Source organism: Sminthopsis crassicaudata, chromosome 3, assembly GCF_048593235.1.
Source record: "Sminthopsis crassicaudata isolate SCR6 chromosome 3, ASM4859323v1, whole genome shotgun sequence".
NCBI classification, from domain to species: domain Eukaryota; kingdom Metazoa; phylum Chordata; class Mammalia; order Dasyuromorphia; family Dasyuridae; genus Sminthopsis; species Sminthopsis crassicaudata.
This window is the reverse complement of record NC_133619.1, coordinates 208,755,545-208,778,807: the sequence shown is the minus strand read 5'-3', so window position 1 is coordinate 208,778,807 and position 23,263 is coordinate 208,755,545.

Here is a 23,263-nt window from a genome sequence, read left to right as displayed (position 1 = left end):
GGATGAAAAAATACTTATTAATGGGTGTATATATTTTATAATTTTACTTTATATACTTTATAATTTTAATGAATCACTCACAGTTTTTACCATTAAGATGGAGTAGAACTTGAATAAAACCTTTGCCACCTAACAGCCTTCCAAATATCAAATTTTAATGCTCAATTCAAAGCCCAAGGTCTACCATTTGCCATTATTATCTTGCTAAATCAGATAAATTCAAAGTCACAATTTTATTGCCCATAAATGCAGATGCTAGTGATAATAATGGCAACAAAAATAACAGGTCTATACAATTTTGCGGGGTATTTTGTGTCTCATTTCATTTGTTCCTCAAAAAAACACTAAGTGCTATCTAGGAAAATTTTACAGATGAAGAAACTAATATCAAAAGTTTAAGTGACATGTTTCATGTCTAATGGCTATTGTGGCCAAACCAGTCCTCCAAGTCAAATCTCTTCTTTCCAAGTGTACTTTTCTTATGTATCTGAACTATGAGGCCTACAAACTGCTATAAAAGTATACACCTCAATCAGTTTGCAGATATTTATTTATTAAGCACCTTTTTTGTGCCATATACTCTGCTAGATGCCAGGGACACAATGCAATGAAGGAAACAATCCCTCTTTTCAGGGGATTTAACTTTTTTTTTTTTCCCCCTGAGGCTGGGGTTAAGTGACTTGCCCAAGGTCACACAGCTAGAAAGTGGTAAGTCAGACCTTCCTTTTTAATGTAAGCATGAATCATGCAGATGGTTCAGGGCTGGAATACAAAGAGTTGAATCTCTTACCATTCCAAAGAAACCAAAATATATAACTATTCAGAAGGACTTTATATTTTCCTATAAAAGTAGTAGAGTTTTCTTGATTTTTCTGTGAAGTCACTTAACTATGTGGCATAGTAATAGCTTATTAGACTTGCATTCAGGGAGACTTGAGTTCATATCCATTTATTATGTAATCATCAAGATGGACCCAGGCAAGTTGCTTAACCTCTGCCAGCCTCAGTTTCCTCAACTGTAAAATAAGAAAATAGCCATTTCCCAAGGTTGTTTTGAGGAAAATATGACATAACTATAAAGCATTTTACAAGCTTTAAAGGTTGACATAAGTGCCACTTATTATCATTGGTATTGTCATCTATAGGCTCATACATGATTTATTCCTATGTCATTGTTGTGTTAATAAAATGTTTTATTTGTTTAATGTCTTATCAGTGTGAGTGCTCACAGTAAATAAAATCTTGGAGAGGTGTAATATTGAAAAAGCTTTTTTTTTGAAATCCCCAGGACCAGATGGATTTACATGTGAATTCTACCACACATTTAAAGAACAACTAACTCCCATGCTATATAAACTATTTGAAAAAATAGGGATTGAAGGAGTCCTACCAAATTCCTTTTATGACATAGACATGGTACTGATACCTAAACCAGGTAGATCGAAAACTGAGAAAGAAAATATAGACCAATTTCCTTAATGAATATTGATGCTAAAATATTAAATAAGATATTATCAAAAAGACTTCAGAAAATCATCTCCAGGATAATACACTATGACCAAATGGGTTTTATACCAGGAATGCAGGGCTGGTTTAATATTAGGAAAACTATTAGTATAATTGACCATATTAATAATCAAATTAATAAAAACCATATGATCATCTCAATAGATGCAGAAAAAGCATTTGATAAAATCCAACATCCATTCTTACTAAAAACACTTTAGAGTATAAGAATAAATGGACTATTCCTTAAAATAATAATGAACATATATTTAAAACCATCAGTAAACATCATATATAATGGTGATAAACTAGAACCTTTCCCAATAAGATCAGGAATGAAACAAGGTTGCCCACTATCACCATTACTATTCAATATAGTACTAGAAACGCTAGCCTCGGCAATAAGAGCTGAGAAAGAGATTCAAGGAATTCGAGTAGGAAATGAGGAAATCAAACTATCACTCTTTGCAAGTGACATGATGGTATACTTAGAGAACCCCAAAGACTCTGCTAAAAAGCTATTAGAAATAATTCAGAATTTTAGCAAAGTTGCAGGATACAAAATAAATCCACATAAATCCTCAGCATTTTTATACACTACCAACACAATCCAACAGCAAGAGATACAAAGAGAAATTCCATTCAAAATAACGGTCAATAGTATAAAATATTTGGGAATATATCTACCAAAGAACAGTCAGGAATTATATGAGCAAAATTACAAAACACTTGCCAGAAAAATAAAGTCAGATTTAAATAATTGGAAAGAAATTCAGTGCTCTTGGATAGGCCAAGCGAATATAATTAAGATGACAATATTCCCTAAACTAATCTGTTTATTTAGTGCTATACCAATCAGACTCCCAAGAAACTATTTCAATGACCTAGAAAAAATAACAAAAGAATTCATATGGAACAACAAAAGATAGAGAATTTCAAGGGAAGTAATAAAAAAAAAAATTAAATAAAGGTGGTCTAGCTGTACCTGATCTAGAACTATATTATAAAGCAACAGTCACCAAATTCATTTGGCATTGGCTAAGAAATAGACTAGTTGATCAGTGGCATAGGTTAGGTTCACAGGGAAGATAGTGAATAAAAATAGCAATCTACTGTTTTACAAGCCCAAAAATCGCAACTTTTGGGATAAGAATTCATTATTTGACAAAAACTGCTGGGAAAACTGGAAATTAGTATGGCAGAAACTAGGCATGGACCCACATTTAACACCACATACTAAGATAAGATCAAAATGGGTCCAAGATTTAGGCATAAAGAACAAAATTATAAATAAATTGGAGGAACATGGGATGGTTTACCTCTCGGACTTGTGGAGGAGGAAGGAGTTTGTGTCCAAGGGAGAACTAGAGATCATTATTGATCACAAAATAGAAAATTTTGATGACACCAAATTAAAAAGTTTCTGCACAAACAGAACTAATGCAAACAAGATTAGAAGGGAAGTAACAAATTGGGAAAACATTTTTACAGTTAAAGGTTCTGATAAAGGTTCTCCAAAATATACAGAGAATTGACTTTAATTTATAAGAAATCAAGCCATTCTCCAATTGATAAATGGTCAAAGGATATGAACAGACAATTTTCAGATGATGAAATTAAAACTATTTCCACTCATATGAAAGAGTGTTTGTTCCAAATCACTATTGATCAGAGAAATGCAAATTAAGACAACTCTGAGATATCATTACACACCTGTCAGATTGGCTAAGATGACAGGAACAAATAACGATGAATGTTGGAGGGGCTGTGGGAAAACTGGGACACTGATGCATTGTTGGTGGAGTTGTGAAAGAATCCAATCATTCTGGAGAGCAATCTGGAATTATGCCCAAAAAGTTATCAAAATGTGCATACCCTTTGACCCAGCATTGCTGTTATTGGGCTTATATCCCAAGGAAATACTAAAAAAGGGAAAGGGACCTTTATGTGCCAAAATGTTTGTGGCAGCCCTTTTCATAGTGGCTAGAAACTGGAAAATGAATGGATGTCCATCAACTGGAGAATGGTTGGGTAAATTATGGTATATAAATGTTATGGAATATTATTGTTCTGTAAGAAATGACCAACAGGAGGAATACAGAGAGGCTTGGAGAGACTTACATCTACTGATGCTGAGTGAAATGAATAGAACCAGAAGATCATTATACACTTCAACAATGATACTGTATGAGGATGTATTCTGATGGAAGTGGATATCTTCAACATAGAGAAGAGCTAATCTAATTCCAATTGATCAATGATGGACAGAATCAGCTACATCCAGAAAAGGAACATGGGGAAATGAGTGTAAACTGTGAGTATTGTTTTGTTGTTGTTGTTGTTGTTTTATTTTGTTTTGTTTTGTTTTTCTTCCCAAATTATTTTTACCTTCCGAATACAATCCTTCCTTTTCCACAACAACAACAAAATTCGGTTCTGCACATATATATATATTGTACCTAGGATATACTATAAGATATTTAATATGTATGGGAATGCCTGCCATCTAGGGGAGAGGGTGGAGGGAAGGAGGGGAAAAACTCGGAACAGAAGGGAGTACAAGGGATAATGGAGTAAAAAAAAAATTACCTATGCATATGTACTGTCAAAGAAAATGTTATAATTATACAAATTAATAAAAAAAAAAGGAAAAGCTTTTTTGGGGATGAGAATCTGTGCCTGTGATATTTTGTGTGGATTCCTCATAATTATATCTGATTCCTTGGGTTAAGAAGAAAACTCTGACACCAATGTGACAAAAATATATTTTCAATGTATTTCATTACTATGTGCAGATCATTTTATTTGATCTTCACAAAATCCTGATTGTTAATCTACATATACTTTTTTTTTTCAATTGAAATAACTGAGGCTCAGTGGGATTAACTGAATTGCCCATTATTTCATAGGTTAAAGGAATTACATTCAGAATGTGAAATGGACTTCTCTTGGCTCTAAGTCCAAAATTGTAGAGGGCTGGAACTCTGGAAAAGTATACTTGAAACAAGCTGTTAACTCAATGGAATTGATCAGATGTTTGTTCTCTAGTTCACATATATACTTAGTACTTAGTATGATGTATAATGGTTCTCTAGTTCACATATATTCAGTATGTTATAATGATGTAATTGTGCTACGGTATATAAGGGCTGAGAAGGGCTGGAAATGAGACATTTCATCTTTGAACAGCCTCTTGGTGGCTGTCCTGCCTTCATCACTTTTCCACAAAGATCAAGGACGCAGGTTGATCCCTAGGACCTCCAGCAAGCTGGCCCAAACATTACACAAAATCATATTGCTTTATCTGTCAAATATATCAACCAAAAATATATTTTCTCACCTTCCATTCTACATATGATCCAGTCCTGAAGAAAATGCAAAGGAGATGTGTGTGTGTGTGTGTGTGTGTGTGTGTGTGTGTGTGTGTGACAGAGAGAGAGAGAGAGAGAGAGAGAGAGAGAGAGAGAGAGAGAGAGAGACAGAGAGAGACAGAGAGAGAGACAGAGAGACAGAGAGACAGAGAGACAGAGAGACAGAGATAAATTTGATATTAAATTTTTGGAGTTTTAAAATTTTTATTAAATTTTTTTTTCAGTAAATATCAGGATAAGGTTACTTAAACTTGTGATTCATATTATATTCTGTTTATATTTGTTTGTATTCATGTGGTGTAGCTTCCAAATTTTTCCTTTTGTTGAGCCCTTTGCTCTAGAAACAACATACATTGCATATCTATTATGCAGATTTGAGTCAGTATGCTCTTTACTCATAGTTAGCTTAATCTTTCTAACCAGTCATACACAATCACAGACAAAAATTAAGAATGATTTTGATCTTTAGCTCTGGCCAAACATCAACATTAAAGATAAATGTTTAGAATAGAGAACTCTAAAAAATTTCATTTACTTTTTTATTATTCTTTTTAAATAGGACTACTTCTAACAGGTCTTTGAGTATACATTCCAGACTCATTGTGCTGTAAAGGAAAAAAAAAAAAAAAAGAAAAAAAAGAAGTGACACACACTCGATGCCCAGCTGAGAAATCAAATGTTAAGCAGGAACAATGGAGGAATGGAACTCCGTAATTAGCTGTGAGCACTGATTCCTTCTGATAGTCAGAATATTAAATACACTAATGAGTGCCAAACACCATTGTGAACTTTCTAAAGAATAGAGCAAGTTTGCATTAATGTTCTGATCATATGGTGCCCAACTGTCTAGTCATTATATTTTAGAATTAGGCTAGGATAAGGAATTAGAGACAAATGGTTCATCATATTCTCCTTCACAAGGAGGGGATATAATTTCTTATTTCAAAAATTCCTTTCTTGGGGTTATGGTAATAGTCAATCTGAGTGTAAAAAGAGTGTAAAAATGCAAAAAAAAAATACAGAGCAGTATCTGTAAGGCAGAAATTAGTGTGAAAAGTAGCAGCAGTTTACAAATATCTTCCTCCTAGTGAACCTATGAAATAGGAATTATCTTTTTTATGCAGAAAAAGAATTTGAATTATGTAGTGGATCTTTAATAATGAAAGCTCTGTAATTTTGGGAAAACCAGTTAACCTTTCTTGGCCTCACCTGTTTCCTCACCTGTTAAAATTAGGGTGTTGGGACTAGATCTTGTCTCAGATCTAGATCTATTTTCCTTTATGGGCTGTGCTTGCAAGTTTGCTTATGTCTTGAAATCTAGGGAGGAGGGAGCTCTGTTGGAGATTAAAAGTTTGATTTCCCTAAATTATCCCTAAGATCTCAGGACTCAGGATTGCATGTGAAGATGGATATTCCCTAGATGGAAAAATACCATGCTGTTCCTCAAGTTCCAGCCTCTTCAGAATCATAGAAATTTGAGTCTTTATCTTCCCTTCCCCCATCTGTTTAGCTACTTTCTGAGTTTCCTTGTCTTCTATTGTTCTTTGCACTGCCCTTATGTCTTATCCATTTAATTCTAAATTAATTAAAGAAAAATAGAATTATTTTACTTAGATTTGTCAATACTGTCAATAATTGTCAAATGTTTCTAATGAGTGCCATTAGAAACATCTCTATCTTTTGACCTCTAGGAAGAAGATATAAAACTATCTTATTGAATTAAAAACAAAAACAAAACCAAAAACTTTTGCCTAGAGACATTTTCTTCAATTATTTAAGAAAAGCAAATGTAAAAACAAATACTATACAAAGCTTGGGGGCATGATCTTCCATAAATCAAAGAGTGATTTCTGGTGGGAAGTAGACTCAAAATTTACCTCAGTTATCATAGCATTAATTTCACTAAGTTCATGTCCATATGTGACATGGCTATAAGATGAAATCTTCTCTCACCTTCCATTCGAGGACTCTTAAAGATAATTCCTTACAGGGGGCAATGGAGTCAATGCTGAGCTGTTTATTACATCTGACCTGGACTACGAATCCTGGAAATGTGTATCTAATTATTCTTATATTTTAAAACCTATGAGGTTAGATACATTATGCCCTAAATTTAGAAAAGAAAAATAAATAAATAAAAATAAAATAAGCAAGAATTGAGGACCAGGCCTGCAAGTGGAAGAGGCCCCAAAGACTCCTCTCTCAACAATGTCAGATGTTATGACTAAAAGAGTTCTATTATTTTTAGGGCATTCAAAAAGAACTATGGGAAAAGGGCTATCTTACTGAAATGTAAAGGGATATTTAATAGTATTAATATAAAAGAAAAACTCTAATAAGTGAAATTAGGAACATATTTTAAATTTGGGAATAATTGGTAAGAAATATAGGGAATATCATAAACCAACTAGTTTAACAAAGTATTTGACAGAAAAAAATGTTGGTATAACCTGTCATATAACATTATATTTTCTTTCTTTGCCAAAAGAATCCAGGATTAGAAATTAAGAGCATAGATTATAAAATTGAGTATTTTCCCCAAGCTATATCAACATTCCTCTCTAAACATTTTTTCAAAATTGTATCAAATCAAATTCTAAGTGGAATAATCAACAAAAAGTTATTGAATCATCTTTCCAACCTAGCACTGCTTACAAGAACAGAAATAGAAATCTGCATATACTGCTGTGGGTGCTAGCCAAAAGCATAGTGCAGAGGAAGTGATCTCAATTGGAGATTTTGGAAGTGTCAGCAGTGACAACAGCAGCAGCAGAAGTAGAAATAGCAATCTTACTAGACACACTGAGCTCCCAGTTACAGTAAGGGGATGCAACAACTGATGAGAAAAAGATTACAAATATGAGAGCACTGGAACTCAGAGCAGGAGGCTATTTCCCAGTTGTGGATTGAAGTTCCTGGATGAAGAACTTCTTGTGGTCTCAAGAGAGCAGAGATTCTTCCGGCCAAGATGACAGAGAGGACACACAAATCTATCCAAGCTCCTTCTTGCTCTCAGAATATTTTATTTCATGACAAGGCCTCGTAATTAGTCCTTTAATGAAAAAACCCACAAATAATGACCAACAGAAGATATCCTTGAAATTCGCCAGAAAAGGTCTGTTTTTGCCCATGAGTAGGGATGGTTAGATCAGGCACAGACTGTAGGCAGGACTGCAAGAGCATGGGTCCCTGAGCAGACCAGAGGGGTGGGGGTTGGGAGTGTGATCTTAGCCATTTCTTCGGGGAGAACTTTACTACAGTGTGGCTACTTTGCCCTGGCAGTAAGCCAGAGAAGCTATAAACACAGGGGGTAAAGACGATAACCCCAAAAAGCTAGGGTCCCTCAGGAACTGGCCACACCTGCCTGGAGTGACTCAGCGCATTCTCAGAGTCTTAAAGTGTAGATGCAGCACAGCCATGCTGTCCTGCTAGTGCCTCACTGCTGCCTGTGTAGTCTCTAGAGGAAGCCTGGTAGCATCATCCAGCCCCCGCCCCCCCCCCAAAAAAAAGCATTTGTTTTTGTTTTTGTTAGTTTGTTTTGATTCTTTGACAAAATGAGCAAAAAATTAAAGGACACTCAACTATTGATAGTTTCTGTACAGAGAGAGAAGATGTTAAACCCTAAAGAGACTAAAAACAGACTGTTTCCAGATGAATCCCGAAAGGGGGTTATGATCAAGTCCTCAACACACAATAGTCTCATAGAAGAAATTTAAAAGGCTCTCACAAGAGAGCTACAAGAAAAATAGGAAAAAGAAAAGGAAGTTAGGCAAAAGAGTCTGGATAACTCATTTAAAGATAGAGTGGATAAAGAAATCAAATCCTTGAAAAACAGAATTAGTGAACTGGAAAAGGTAAACAATCCCAAGGAAAACAGAATTAGTGAATTGGACAAAGAAAATAGCTCTCTAAAAAATAAAATTGGCAAAATGGAAAAAAATTCCATAGAACAAAATAACTCACTTAAAAACTCAATTGGACAATTAGAGAAAGAAATTTTAAAAAGTGAGTGAAGAAAATCATTTATTATAAATCAGAACTGAATAAATGGAATTGAATGACTCAAGAAGACACCAAGAATCAGTCAAGCAAAACCAAAAAAAAAAAAAAAATGAAACAATGAAAGAAAATGTCACATACCTTCTTGGGAAAACAAGAGACCTGGAAAATAGATCTAAGAGAGATAATCTGAGAGTTATTGGACTTCTTGAAAAATATGATGAACACTAGACACTATTTTCCAGGAAATTATCAAAGAGAACTGCCCAGATGTTATAGAACAGAGACTAAAATAGTCATTGAAAAAATTCATCAATCACCTACTGAAAGAGACCCTAAAATCAAAACTCCAAGAAATATTGTTGCTAAATTCCAGAACTATCAGACCAAGGAAAAAAATAGTACAAGCTGCTAGGAAAAAAAATCAATTAAAATATAGAGGAGCCATAATAAGGATTACTCAGGATCTAGCAGCATCCACATTAAAGGATCAAAGGGCCTGGAATCTGATATTCCAAAAGGGTAAGGAACTTGGTCTGCAGCCAAGAATAATTTACCTAGCCAAAATGAGCATTTTTTTTTCCCCAGGGAAGAAGATGGGCATTCACTGAAATAGCTGAATTTCATCTATTTCTGATGAAAAAACCGGAAATAAACAAAAAAGTTTGATCTCCAAATATAGAACTCAAGAGAAACATAAGATGTTAGAATCCTTACTAGGTGCTAAGTCGGTACTTAACAATTCTCTTGCTCAGAGTTCACACCTTTAGTTCAAACCTTTAAAGGAGTTTACACTTTTAAACTTCTGAAAGGAGTTTACACCTTTGAAGGAATTAACACCTTTAAAGAAGCTAGCTCATTGGTTTTAAGTAGTTCCCACAAGCCCATGGATTACCCACAAGCCCATTCTCTGGGAGGATAAAAGGAGCCAGGATTCAGGAAGAAGAGGATTTTCGAGATTCTACTGTGGTGCTGACTGGGGACACTTGGACAAGAGCAGATTCACAAGTCCAAAGGAAAAGCCTGCTCATGGAGATTCACAACTAGGATTGACTTCCAGGAAACCCATAATCTTACATTGTAGGAGGCAGAGTCTGATTCATTCCTATGTCTACCTTCGCTCTGGCTGGAGGCTTTAGAAGCCTCTTAAGAAAACTGCTCCCAGAGAAAAGGATTTACAGAAAAGAAACCTCCACCCAGAGAAGGATTATAATTGACAGATAACAGAACTTTACAAAAAGGTAAAAAGAAATCTTGGGAAGTATATTTCTCTTATACCAATACAGAAAGAACACATGTATTATTTGTTCTAGAAACTAGAAGTGGAAAAGAAAGTGTACCAGAAAAAGGGCAAAGTGGGGGTACTACATCTCATGGAGAGGCAAAGAAAAGCTATTATATCTGAGAGAAAGAAGGAAGGGGGAAGAACATAGTGTGTATCTTACTCTAATCAGAATTGGCTTAAAGAGAAAAATATTAGACATATTCAATTTATGGTGAAACTTCTCCCACCACATTAAAAACTGAGATGAGAAAAGTGAAAAGGGAAGGAGTAAGCTAAGTGGAAGGCAATATAGAAATTGTGAGGAAAAAGGATAAGAAAGAGTGAGGAACTCTAAGATGGGGGGAGGGGTCCTAAAAAGGGAGGGCTGTGAGAAGCAAGTGGTGCTCACAAGTTAAATTCTGGGGAGGGAGGTAAGGGGGAAGCAAAGGAGAAAAGCATAAGCAGGGGTTGACAAGATGGCAAATAATACAGAATTGGTAATTTTAACCATAAATGTGAATGGGGTAAACAAGATGGCAAATAATACAGAATTGGCAATTTTAACCATAAATGTTAATGTGGTAACTCCTCCATAAAGAGGAAGCAGTTAGCAGACTGGATTAGAAGCCAGAATCCTACAATATGTTGTTTACATGGGGATACATACAAAGAAAAGATAAAAGGGTAGAGCAGAATCTACTATGCTTCAGGTGAAGTCAAAAAAACAGTGGTAGTCATCATTATCTCAGATCAAGCAAAAGCAAAATTTGATCAAATTAAGAGATAAGAAATGGCACTATATCTTGCTAAAGGCTACCATAGAAAATGAAGCAATATTAAACATATATGCACCTATATATGCCTCCAGATTCTTAAAAGAGAAATTAAGAGAGCTGCAAGAACAAATAGACAGCAAAATTATAATAGTGGGAGATCTCAAACTTGCACTTTCAGAATTAGATAAATCAATCCACAAAAAAATAAGAAAGAAGTCAAAGATGTAAATAGAATACTAAAAAAGTAAGGTATTATATTTGGAGAAAACAAAATGGAGACAGAAAGGAGTACACTCTCTTCTCAGCAGTTCATGGAACTTATAGAAAAACTGACCATATATTAAGACATAAAAACCTCAAATTCAAATGCAGAAAGGCAGAAATAGTAAATGCATACTTTTCAGATCACAATTCAATGAAAATGATATTCAATAAAAAGCCAGGGGAAAATAGACCAAAAAAAATAGAAATTAAATAATGTCATACTAAAGAATGATTGGTTGAGCCAGCAAATCATAGACATAATTAATAACTTCACCCAAGAAAATGTGTGAGATGCAGCCAAAGCAGTAATAAGGGGAAATTTTATATCTCTAGAGGCCTACTTGCATAAAATAGAGAAAGAAAGGTCAATGAATTGGGCTTGCAACTAAAAATGCTAGAAAAGGAACAAATTAAAAACCCTCAGTCAAACACTAAACTTGAAATGCTAAAAAAATAAAAGGGGAGATTAATGAATTGGAAAGTAAAAAACAAACAAACAAACAAACAAAAACTATTGAATTAATTAATAAAACTAAGACTTTGTTCTATGAAAAAACCAACAAAATAAATAAACTCTTAGTAAATCTGATCAAAAAAAGGGAAGAGGAAAATCAAATTGTAAGTTTTAAAAATGAAAAGGGAGAAGTTGTCACAAATGACGAGGAGATTAGAGCAATAATTAGGAGTAAATTTGCCCAACTTTATGCCAACAAATTTGATAACTTAAATAAAATGGACGAATACTTTCAAAAATATAGCTTGCCCAGATTAACAGAGGAAGAAGTAAATTGGTTAAACAGTCCCATATTAGAAAAAGAAATAGAACAAGCTATTAATTAGCTCATTAAGAAAAAAAATCCCCAGGACCCAATGAATTTACATGTGAATTCTACCAAACATTTAAAGAACAATTAAGTCCAGTGCTATATATAAACTATTAGAAAAAATAGGTATTGAAGGAGTCATAACAAATTATTTTTATGACACAAATATGGTACTGATACCTAAACCAGGTAGATTGAAAACAGAGAAAGAAAATGATAGACCAAAAGACCTCTAATGAATATTGATGCTAAAAATCTTAAATAAAATATTAGCAAAAAGACTACAGAAAATGATCCCCAGGATAATATATCATGACCAAGTAAAATCTGTACCAGGAATGCAGAGCTGGTTCAATATTAGGAAAACTATTAATATAATTGACCATATCAATAACCAAATTAACAAAAAACATATGATCATCTCAAGAGATGCAGAAAAAGCATTTCATAAAATCCAACATCCAGTCCTAATAAGAACACTTGACAGTATAGGAATCAATGGACTTTTCCTTAAAATAGTCAGAAGCATCTACCTAAAACCATCAGTAAGGATCATATGTGATGGGGATAAGCTGGAAACATTCCCAGTAAGATAAGGAGTGAAACAAGGTTTCCCACTACCACCATTACTATTCAATATTGTATTAGAAATGCTAGCTTCGGCAATAAGAGTTGAAAAAGAGATTAACAGAATTAGAGTAGGTAATGAAGAAACCAAATTATCACTCTTTCCAGATGATATGATGGTATACTTTAAGAATACCAGATATTCTACTAAAAAACTAGTAGAAGTAATTCACTTTAGTGAAGTTGGAGGATACAAAATAAATCCAGATAAATCCTTAACATTTTTATACATCACCAACAAATTCCAACAGCAAGAGATACAAAGAGAAATTCCATTGAAAATAACTGTTGATATTTGGAAAATTATCTACCAAAGGAAAGTCAGGAATTATATGAGCAAAATTACAAAACATTTTCCACACAAATAAAATCAAATTTAACTAATTGGAAAAATATTAAGTGCTCTTGGATAGGCCAAATGAATATAATAAAAATGACAATACTCCCTAAACTAATCTATTTGTTTAATGTGATATCAATCAGACTCCCATGAAACTATATTAATGACCTAGAAAAACAAGAAAATTCATATGTAAAAACAAAATGTCAAGAATTTCTAGGGAACTAACGAAAAAAAAATCAAATGAAGGTGGCCTAGCTGTACCTGTTCTAAAGCTATATTAAAAAGCAGTGGTCACCAAAACCATTTTGTACTAGCTAAGAAATAGATTAGTTGATCAGTAGAATAGGTTTGTTTCACCGGACAAAATAGTCAATAACTACTGCAATCTCGTGTTTGACAAAGCCAAAGATCCCAACTTTTGGGATAAGAATTCACTATTTGGCAAAAACTGCTAGAAAAACTAGAAATTATTATGGTAGAAACTAGGCATGGACCCACATTTAACACTGTACACCAAGATAACATCAAAATGGTCCATGATTTAGGCATAAAGAATGAGAATATAAATAAATTAGAAGAAGTTAGGATAGTTTACCTCTCAGACTTGTAAAGGAGGAAAGAATTTGTGACCAAAAGAAAAAAAAAAAAGATCATTATTGATCACAAAATAGAAAATTCTGATTATATCAAATTAAAAAGCCTTTGTACAAACAAAATTAATGCAAACAAGATTAGAATGGAAGCAATAAACTGGGAAAACATTTTTACAGTTAATGGTTCTGATAAAGGTCTCATTTCTAAAATATATAGAGAACTTACTCTAATTTATAAGAAATCAAGCCACTCTCCAATTCATAAATGGTCAAAGGACAATTTTCAGATGATGAAATTGAAACTATTTCTACTTTTATTAAAGGGTATTCCAAATCACTATTGATCAGAGAAATGCAAATTAAGACAACTCTGAGATACCACTACATACCTATCAGATTGGCTAAGATGACAGGAAAAGATAATGACTAATGTTAGAGGGGATGTGGGAAAACTGGAACACTGATGCATTGTTGGCGGAGTTATGAACAGATACAACCATTCTGTAGAACTATTTGGAAATATGCTCAAAAAGTTATGAAACTGTGCATATACTTTGACCCAGCAGTGTTACTACTGGGCTTATATCCCAAAGAGACAACTAAAGAAAGGAAAGGGACCTGTGTGTACCAAAAATTTTGTGGCATCCCTTTTTGTAGTGGCTAGAAACTGGAAGATGAATGGATGCCCATCCATTGGAGAATGGTTGGGTAAATTATGGTATATGAATGTTATGGAATACTATTTCTCTGTAAGAAATGACCAACAGGATGAATACAGAGAGGCTTGGAGAGACTATATCAACTGATGCTGAGTGAAATGAGCAGAACCAAGAGATCATTATATACTTCAACAACAATACTGCATGAAGATGTATTCTGATGGAAGGGGATACCTTCGACAAAGAGAAGATCTAATTCAGTTCCACTTGAGTAATCAATTCAGAATCAGCTACTTAAAGAGAAGAAACAGTGGGAAATGAATGTGGACTACTTGCATTTTTGTTTTTCTTCCCAGGTTATTTTTATCTTCTGAATCCAATTCTTCTTGTGCAACAAGAGAATTGTACAGTTCTACACACATATATTGTATCTAGGATATAGCATAACATATTTAACATGTATAAGACTGCCTTATAAGGGGTAGATGAAGGAAATGGAAAAATCTTATAAGGGGTGGACGAATGGAAGGGAAAAGTCGGAACAGAAGTGAGTGCAAGAAATCATGTTGTAAAAAAAATTTCCCATGTATATGATCTGTCAAATAAAAAAGTTGTAATTAAAAAATGGAGCAGAGACTTCATAGACTAGGAGTCCAGTGACAATACCTGTTCAAAAATCTTCCAGCTTGGAAGCACCAAAAATTTATTCAATTTCAGACCTAATTGTGAAAAAAGCATAATATAAAACAAGAAGCTTTACCAGTAATCCTCCACAATCAGAAGTAAGTAGAGCTCAATTTTAATACATGAAATTTGAATATTGTCTGGAAAAATGAGCAGAAAACAAACAAACAAAACAAGTTACTATGGATACAGAGAAGCTTAAAACAAATCCAGAAGATAGTGACTTAAAAATAGCTACATGCAAAGCTTTAGGAAAAGAAAAAACAAACAAGAACAGCATCAGATTTGACAAAAGACTAATAAGAATTTCTAGGAAAACTAAAGAATGAGATAAAAGGGGGGACAGAATCAAAGAACGATAAATGAGTGATGGAGGAAAAATTATGAAAAAAAAATGAGAAAGCAAGAAAATTGAGAAAACAGCAACTTTGTAAAAGCAGCACAGAAAATTCAAATTTTTATAAGACAATAAACTTAAAAACAAAAATTGAACAAATGGGAAAAATAAAAACCTTCATAGAAAGCAAAAGCTAAAACTAAATAATTCCTAGGATTCTGGGAAGATGGAAGAATAGATTAGAAAATTCCAAGTACTCTAGATTTCCCCCCCCCAAACAAAACAAAATTGCACCTGAGGGTAACACAGACTAGTGAAAAACAAGTAATATTTGGGGCAGAACAAATGTCCTCCTGAGATGGCCCAAGAAGATCCTAACAAATACAGCAGGACTTGGGTTTCACTAGTATGAAATGAAACACCCCCAGGGTAGCTCCAAAGAAAGAACAAGTAGGAAACAGCTCTGAGGCTAGTTGGGTTCAGAAGTAGCCTTAGCCTGAACCCAAGAAATTTTATCTCCCAAACAGCAATGGGAGTCAGAAGTCCTGGAAGAGTGAGGGAATCTCTGCTGATTAAGAGGGCTAATGTGAACATTAGGTGTTCTGCAGAGAGGCAGCCCTGGGCTAGAAGGAACCAGCAAACCTTGTGAGTTCAGAAGCAATGGGACAGAAACGCCGCTAGTTGTGGACATTTGAAGGAGTGGGGAGCTCTTGATTTGTAGTTCCATGTCAGAGGAAAGAGCTGAAGTGAAACTAGAAGCACCATTTCTCTCCTTCTCCCTCCTTCCCCCAATAATTCTTTTTAAAAACAAAATGAGAAATCAAAGAACATACAACCCAACCACAGAGACTTATTATAGGAATGAGGAAGACTGGTGATCATCTTCAGAGGAAACTATGTAGTACAAAGAACCTCCTCTAGTCCAAGAGTAATGCTAAATGGCTCCCTGCTTAGAGAGAATTTATAGAAAATACTGCTGGAACTCTGTCTTACCAGAAATCAGCTGGAGTCAGGATAATCAAAAGTCTTTATTCTTGGACTTTTGAGGTTGCCGTCAGGGGAGTAGATCTAGTAATCTCCACATCACTGTCCTCTCTCTCCACTGCCAGGAGAATGCCTCAATTTCCTCCTCCTACTCCACCCACACACGCCACTTCCCCTTCTTTCTCCCACCAATCGAGCCAGCACAGAATAGTTGGGGAGGATCATCCTTTAAACATGTTATTAAAGAATTGCTCCATTATCCAAGTGCATTTGCTCAGTTCTAGCCCTTTACATCTCCCGCTTTCTTTTATTTTAGAACACAGGTGGTCATACCATCCCTGACTTTTCAGGGATATGAGAACCCCAAAAAGGAGGTGATTACGCCCCCTATGACTTCTCAAGAAGGGAGATGAAAGCACTAAAAAGGAGATAATCACACCCTCCCTGACATCTCAGGAAGGGAAATGAAAAGTACCAAAGGGAAGTGGGGAGGATTGCTAGTGGGTTTCTGGGTTGAAGGGTCTTATTAGAGACAAGTATGCACAAACCCATCAGCATGGGAGGTATTACACAAGCACATAGCAATGAAGCAGAGGCTATTAGTGATGACTCTCCCCACAGTCAATGCAGGCTTGATGAGGTGTAACAAACATGAATTGTACATGCAAGTAGTGATATGACAAACAATATAAATAAACATGGTGTTGTAAAAGATTTCCAGAACTCCTAGAAGGAGGGTATGTAAACATCAGTCACACATATACCTTCTTCAGCAACTAAGCGACAGTCCAAAACCAGTCCATTGCTTCACGTGTTAGGGAATCCAATGATTCCCCACACGTTTTTGAAGTCCCGCAACAGTCTTGTTATATGTTAGGGAATCCAATGATCCCCACAAGTTTTTGAAGTCCTGCAACAGTCTTTTTGTATGTTAGGGAATCCAATGATTCCTATAGGTTTTGAAGTCCTACAATAATCTTATCATGTCTCAGAGAATCCAATGATTCCTGAGGATATTCAAGTCCAACAATTTTTGATGTCCATGAGTCAAACTCCATAAATGCCAGGTTCTTTCAGTGGTGGACACAGACAGCAAGAGAACCACCTGATGTTTCTTGGGTCTTCTCCTTCATTTCAAGGGTCTGCTCTGTCTCTCTCTGATGGACAAGGTGAATATGGCTCATTGGCACCCTTCTGATTCCCTCTCCATCTGTGGAGATAAAAGCAAACCCTCTCCCCCAAGCAGTTAACCTATCTGGTCCCTTCCATTCACCACTTTCTGGGTCTCTCCACATGACTTGGCAATTATCTAAAGACAATGAAGCTGTTCGCACTGGACACTGTCCTTCTGGTGGGTTATAAAACCTGTCTGCCAGAGCAGTGCATCTTTGTCAAAAATTTAAAAATTAATGGTATAGAGAACTAAATTTAGAGGTTCTCTAGGGTTACCCGTGGTTCCCCCTTTCTTTTGCTTATGGAGGAGTGTTTTAACATCACTGTTTCTTCTCTCTACTATTGCCTCCCCTTGAGGATTAAAAGGTATGAAAGTGGTATGTAAAATCTTATACTGTGTACAAAAGTATGCAAAATGTTTAGAAGTATATGCAGGTCCATTGTTTTCATTGCTTTTGGCACACCCATAATTGCAAATGCTTGTATAAGGAATTCAGTGACAACTTGGGCTGTCTCTTTTGCTGCTGGCATTGCAAAAGTGAATCCTAAAAAGGTGTCTACCATGACGTGGATAAAAGATAGATGACCAAAAGTTTTATAATGGGTAACATCCATTTGCCAAATTTCATTAAGTCTCAAACCCTGGGAGTTCTCCCTGGAGGGAGTGTAGGAGCATGGAAAGAAAGATAAGCTGTATAGGCTTTTACAATGCTCCTAACTTATTCTTTTGTTATTCCAAATTGTAAACATAAAGCTCTGAAAGCCTGATGATATTTAGAATGAGATTCTTGGGCTTCTTGAAATAAAGGAGTATTGGCCAACATGGTTAGAAGGCCATCTGCCTTTGAATTACCATCAAAAATAGGACCTGGAAGTCCACTATGGGAGTCGACACACAAAATATAAATCTTACCTGGATGCTTTCTCACTCGCTCTTGAAGTTCCTTAAAGAGCTGATATATATTGGAGGCTAAAAATTTTATTTGGGCTGTGGCAATTCTTTGTACCACACCTTCTGAATAGGCTGAATCACATATTATATTTATGTCTACTGGATAATAAGCAAGAGCTAGAATGATTGCATACAATTCATTCTGTTGAGTGGACTGAAAAGAAGTTCTGATTACTCTATAGTTAAGTCACAAGAGTATACAGCACAAATATTATGTTTGGATGCATCTGTGAAGATGGTCCTTTAAGAGGAACTTTAGAAACCTTTTCTTCAAGAATCCATTGCCAATTTTGTAACAGTCTGGTTATCTTTAATAGAGACCCGTGTGCAAAATTTGGAGCCATGGCTAATAAAATTTGTCTCTCTGGGATGGTTTCACAGCATACATTAGCTTCTGCAGTAGTATTAAAAAGTGTATATCTTGTCAGGTCTTACCCAGATAAGTGTACTGCTCGTTTAATGCCTTTAATAAAATTCTAGCCACAAACACTGGGTAAGGAATGAGGCTTTGTTCTGGTTGTGCTGGGAGGTTCACCCACTCTATCACACTGTCTCCTTGATGAAGGACTGCTGTGGGTGCCTCTTGTGTAGCAAAAACTGATATTTCCAAGGGTTTTTGAGTGACTCTTTCAACCACATTGGATAAAACCAGTTCAACTTGTCTCAAAGCCTCTTGAGCTTCTTTTGTAAGCTGGGATGGTGAATTTAAAGCACTGTCTCCCCTTAAAATGCCATATAATGGTTGCAATTGGCAGGTAGTCAAGCCTAGTGCAGGACGCATGCATTGGATATCTCCTATCAATTTCTGGAACTCATTTAAGATGTTTAGCTTCTCTGTTCTTAAGGACAGTTCTTGTACTGTAAGCACTTTAAGATATACTTCATATCCTAAATATTGAAAAGGAGCGTGTCTTTGAATCATTTCTGAAGCTATGTGCAATTTATAATTCCTTATTGTTTCTATAGTTTTTTGTAGACATGCTTCTAACATTTGTTCCTCAGGTGCACATCCCAATATATCATCTATGTAATGTAATAACATTACTTTGGGAAATGTTTTTCTAACTGGAGTAAGAGCAGCAGCAACATACATTTGACACATAGTAGGGTTGTTTTTCATTACCTATGGCAAAACTGTCCATTCATATCTTTTATAAGGCTCAGCTAAGTTAACGCTGGGCACAGAAAAGGCAAATCTTTTCATATCCTCCTTATCTAGAGGGAAAGAATAGAAATAATCCTTAATGTCTATAACCCACAGAGGCCATTCCCTAGACCATTGAGTAGGAGATGGAAGTCCAGGTTGAAGAGTTCCCATAGTTTCATCTGTTCATTTACCTTTCTTAAATCAGTCAACATCCTCCATTTTCCAGAGTTCTTTTTTACAAGAAATATTGGGGAATTCCAAGGACTTAGAGAAGGTTGTAAGTGTCCTTGGTCAAGTTGTTCCTGTACTATGTCTAATAAGGCCTGAATGTTATCGCTACCTAAGGGCCACTCTTCTATCCACACTGGTGTATCAGCTTCCCATTGGATATGGACAGGTGAAAGTCTTAGCAGGCCTTCAACAGCAGCGCTGCTTAAAAAACTGAAGTACTCATTTTTAACCCTAATTGTTGTAAAATGTCTGTTCTCCACAAATTGATGGGGATTTTTTCAACTATAAAAGGAATAAAAACTCCTGTTTCACCTTCAAATATTCATCTTAAAGGGGTAGCACTAACTTCAGCTGCTATTGATCCTCCTACCCCAGACATGTAGGTGTCTGCCTTAGTCTTTGGCCAGTGACTGGGCCAGTTGGCATCTCTAATGATTGTGTGATCTTCACCTGTGTCCACCAGTCCTTTTTATGGTATAGTATGGTGAGTATAGGTCGGTCAGTTGTCACAGCTGCTGTCCAGTATATTCCTTGGCTTTGCTGCTTGGAGTCAGAATGTGGGTGACTATCACCAGGTTGCTTATTAGGGGTCTGTATCAGTAAACCTGATGCTACTACTTCTCCTGGTTGATAAGTCAGACACTATCTACCTGTATTAGTGACTGGGATATTATCTACACATTCTCCAGTTTCCCACATCATTGTATGTATGGGTACTGTTTTGTAAGCACACTCAGGAGGTGAAATGGTCCAGCCTACTGTGTGCCTGGAGGCAAAGTATCCATAGGCTAGAGAGGAACAGATCCCAGTTGTCCCAGCTACATACAACTCTATCCTCCCCAATTGTATTCTCTTTCTCCCATTAGGTTGCTTCCTGGCTGATTGATTGTGTAATCCCTTTCTCCCATCAGAGGCTTCCTGGCTGATTGGTCATGTCTGGGTATTGGACTTCTAGGCACTCTCTGGGTGTGGCATTGGCTGCCATCATGCCCCAAGTGTTTTTTGCCTGGGGCCCTGAGCTGGGCCCCTCATCCCATTTCCCGGAATCAGTCTACACTCTGATGCCCAATGGAGTCCTCTGTTGCATTTTGGACATGGGGTATTGGGTCTTGTTCTCCCGCCATGTTTTCTCACTCTGTCTCTATGCCAACGTTGAGCTTTCAGATGGCCTACTTTACCACATTGAAAGCATTGACAAGTCTTTCTGGAAGTCCCTTGCCAAAAGGCAAGGTCTCATATTGGGAACTTGGGAAGTCTGCATCATAGCCTGGCTATAAAAGGTATTTGTGCCCACTGTGGCACAGCATCTTATGATCTCCTCTAAAGGATCATCCCTATGTAGTCCTAGTATAATCCTTCTACAAACCTCATTGGCATTTTCTTTAGCAAGTTGCCTTACCAAATTGTCTGTTACTATATTTTCACTATTAGTCAGTGTGACAACTGTCTGCAAACATGCCATAAAATCAGCAAAGGGTTCATTTGGTCCTTGTACAATTTTTGTCAAGGTCTCACCCTTCTTGTTTTTATTGGGGAGAAAAGCCCAGGCTTTGATTGCAGCAGCAGCAATTTGCTCAAATGCTGCTATGGAGTAATTAATCTGTACTGAAGCTTCTGCATAAGAACCTTTATTCTTGGTCTTTTGAGGTCACCTTCAGGGGATTAGATCTAGTAATCTATCTCCATACCACCTTCCTCTCTTCCACCGCCAATTTCCTCCTCCTATTCCACCCACACACGTCACTTCCCCTTCTTTGTCCCACCAATCGAGCCAGCACAGATGATTGAAGTATTAACTCCACTTTGACGATTTTGTTGGGCTTGAATCCTACAGAGCTCACTTTATTCAGAAAGCCACAACAAGTTTTGTCCAGATTTTAAGCACATCCTTGCAATGACTTTCCAGTCACTAGGGGTTAAGACTTCATAAGCCAAATTCTGCAGTAACATCTTAACATAAGCTGATGTAGCCCCATAGAGAGTGCAAGCTTTTTTCAGGTCTTTGAGGATGTCTATATCAAAAGGAGTGTATCTTCTACTTTCTTGGCCTGCAGAATTAAACTGTTAAATCACAGGAAAAATTTGAAGTTTGAAATCACTATCTATTTCTTTTCCATCTTGAGCCACTTGAAAAATTGCTTTCAGTAATCTAGTTATAGGAGTTGGTGATTGCTGGGGGGGGGAGGTGCTGATGATATCACTGCCCCTCCCATTCCTCCTCCTCCCTCTGTCCCTGAAGGTGGAGTTGATGTGGGCCTGTCAATAATCTACTCTCTAGGCAAGGTTGAAGCTTCTTCAAGAGAATCAGAGTCATCACATCCTAATTCCTCACTTAAATCCCCTTGCCCTCCGGCAAGGTCTTGATCTTTCTTTTTTTCCTCACACTTCTTCCTCTGTTCATTTTTAAACTTTTCCTTCTCCTACAACTTGCTCGATAGTTTAAGTCTAATTAAACTACGTTTTATATATATAAAATACCTCTGAAGAAATTGAGGCCTATTTTTTGTGTGGAATTCTTTCAGTTGAAGTCCCACTAGCTTCCAGTTATCTACATTTAGTTTTTCTTCCTCTAAGAGCCAAGTGGACATGCATTTTAATGTGCCCAAGAGTTTATCAATCTGTACCCAGGTTACAAATAAACTCTGCTCCTCAATTATCTTAATTATACTCTCTATAGCACCACTCCTGGGTGGGGCTGGAACTGGGGTTGGAGCAGGGGCTAGGGCTGGGTCGGCTGAGGTCGAGGGAATGTCTTTAGCTAACATCTGCCCCATTTCAGCTATAAGGGATTGCTGGTTTAGCCCTTAACAAGGTAAGTTCTTTATTTGTCTATTAGAATACTCACCTAATCTCCTGATCACCTGGAGGACTTCAGTAGAGGTAGGGTGCCTGGCCCACATTGGGCACCAAATGCTGGAACTCTGTCTTCCCAGAAATCTGCTGGAAGCAGGCTAATCAAAAGTCTTTATTCTTGGTCTTTTGAGGTCACCGTCAGGGGATTAGATCTAGTAATCTATCTCCACACCACCTTCCTCTCTCTCCACCGTCAGGAGAAAGCCTCAATTTCCTTCTCCTACTCCACCCACACACATCACTTCCCCTTCTTTCTCCCACCAATCGAGCCAGCACAGAATAGTTGGGGAGGGTCATACTTTAAACATGTTATTAAAGAATTGTCCAATTAGCAATTAGTCTCACATGCTCCATTATCCAAGTGCATTTGCTCAGTTCTAGCTCTTTACAAAATACTAAAAATTTTAAAAATCAAAGAGAGATCCGGAAATGTTATTTTACACTTATTCTTATTGGGAATGTGTCCAGCTTCTTTCCATTACAAACAATGCTTGCTAATGAGTGGATGTCCATCAACTGGAGAATGGTTGAATAAATTGTGGTATATGAAACTTCTAGAATATTATTGTTCTGTAAGAAATGACAAGCAGGATGATTTCAGAAAAATCTGGAGAGACGTACATGAACTGATACTGAGTGAAATAAGCACCACCAGGAGATCATTATATACTTTTTT